Source organism: Gavialis gangeticus, unplaced genomic scaffold (assembly GCF_001723915.1).
Source record: "Gavialis gangeticus isolate Ggan-Ray unplaced genomic scaffold, GavGan_comp1, whole genome shotgun sequence".
Classification (NCBI taxonomy): domain Eukaryota; kingdom Metazoa; phylum Chordata; order Crocodylia; family Gavialidae; genus Gavialis; species Gavialis gangeticus.
In genome coordinates this window covers 71,012,722-71,015,162 of record NW_017728994.1, presented here as the reverse complement: position 1 = coordinate 71,015,162, position 2,441 = coordinate 71,012,722, and positions in this window count along the sequence as shown.

Sequence of the window (2,441 nt, the reverse complement as noted above, 5' to 3'; positions counted from 1 at the left end):
TCCCTTACTTACTGGCACTGGAGCCCTGGTGCTGAAGCAGCTGCCTGCCCTGCATGGGCAGGCCGCATGTTTCAGCACCAGGGTGCGGGGCCAACCATAGAGATGCTCTGGCAGCCAGAGCATCTCTGTGGAGGACCCAGCCTCTGCTTGCTTCAGGGCATGGTCCCAGACAGTCCTGCCCCACTTTTTTTAACTTAATTTTTTTTAGACCCCTGGGTATCTGGGGATCTAATTTTCTCCCCAAGCTGCAAGTTTGCAGTGCAGGGAACATTTTTTCATTCCCACATGTACCTCTTGCCTTGTCTCAAAGGGGTTTGAGACAAGGCAAGAGGCAGTGTGCACTTGTCTGAACACGCCCATACAGTGCAGCCAGATCCAGCAAATGTACTGGTTACAAGGAAAAGCAGGTTAGGTTTGATTCTACATGAGTGAAGTTTAACATCAGTTTTCTTTTTATGCACATTTGCTAGCCTAATTTTTATGTACATTAATATTCCCAACCTATTGGCTCTAAGAGATGAGAGGAAAGGATAGTCTTGTGATTAGAGCTCAACCTGGAACTCAGCTACAGATTCAGTATTGCAAAATGACACTGGGTAGATCAGCTTTCTGTGCCTATAGCATAGAGCCACTGTATCCTGGCCAGGACATTCCAGAGCATGCCCATCCAACCACTCCACCTAGCACACTGCAAAACCAGAAATATACCAGTGCTGAAAGCTATCCCCAAGAACCACAGTATTTAAGGAGCTGCACTCAGGTATGTTGATGACCAAGTTTCAAACAGAGTGTCACAACAGGGAGTTCTGGAAGTCCTTCACTTTTCTGAGTTTGAAATGTACAAACAGAACCAGTGGGAATGATATACTTGGAAACATCCCAACCACCATGGTGTAGATCTGCCCAAAGTATCCATAGTTCCAAAATGCACAGAACTGTGGTAACTTCCTTTCCTGCTAGTGAGGATTCAGCATTTCCAGTTCTCTCCCAACTCTTCCCTGCAGTCAAAAAGTCTTGTCAACTGTCACTCCCTGTTATCTTGCCAACTCCAGAAAGGTAAACGATCCTCAGCAACCCAAAAGTCTGCCTAATTTGGTGCCTGAGGCATGAGCAGCCTACCTGAGGTGAAAAAGCACCCCAAGTGACATAGCACGGTAGATGACCACAGGCCCTTGACAGAAAATGTAGCTCCTTAGCTGGTCTCTGCACAAGAGAAGGAAGTTGCATAGCCAATCCAGAAGCCACTGGTTCTACATTAGGTCAAAGACCCACTGAGGAGGAATTAGAAGGGTCTTCCACACTTGTGAATAAGGAGTATTTCAGGAGCGTGTTACATAAGTATTTGTGTACTTATCATTAGGCAGCATATTTGGGACAATTCTCCCCATTTCTTCCTCTCCTGTTTTTGGTAACTGTAGCAGTGTGAATGCTAAGGCCTTCCCATTGCTGAAGTATTATAGGCCTGTTATTCTTACCTTGGTCCTGGGAAAGCTCTTTGAGAAAATTATCCAGGTACACATCTGAGAGAGGCAAGCAGGGGAGTGTATGCTTAGGGTCAACCAAAATGGGCTCATTAGAGGCAGGTCCTGTCAGACCAACCTAGTGGGCTTCTATGATTAGATCACAAAATCCTTGGATGCAGGTGTCGCGGTAGACATAGTCTTTCTGGACTTTAGGAAAGCCTTTGACACTGTCTCTCACCCCATTCTCATTAAAAAATTAGGAGATTGCGGTGTCAATGCCTACACAGTCAGATGGGACGCCAATTGGCTGGAGGGCCACACCCAGAGAGTGGTGGTGGATGGGTCATTTTTGACCTGGAGTGATGTGGGCAGTGGGGTCCCCCAGGGCTGTGTCCTTGGGCCTGCAATGTTCAACATAGATTTCATAGACATTAGGGCTGGAAGGGACCTCAGAAGATCATCGATTCCAGCCCCCTGCCCAAAGGGCAGGAAGTCAGCTGGGCTCACAGGATCCCAGCAAGATAAGCATCCAATTTGCTCTTGAAGGTGTTCACTGTAGGTGCCTGAACCACCTCCGATGGCAGGCTGTTCCAGACCTTGGGGGCTCAGACAGTAAAGAAATTCTTCCTTATGTCCAGCCTGAAACAGTCTTGTAGTAGTTTATGACCTCGTCATCCCTTGGGGTGCTCTGGTGAACAAACGTTCCTCCAGATACTGGTGAACACCCCTGATAAACTTATACGCGGCCATCAGATCACCCCTGAGCCTGCGGTTTCCAGGCTAAAGAGACCCATAGCTCTCAGCCTGTCATCGTAACATCTGTTTTCCTGATCATGTGTGTGGCTCTTCTCTGGACTCTCTCTTGCTTCTCTGCATCCTTTTTGAATTGCGGAGCCCAAAATTGGAAGCAGTACTCCAGCTGTGGCCTCACCAAGGCCAAGTACAAGGGAAGAATGACGTCCTGGGATTTGCTTGAGA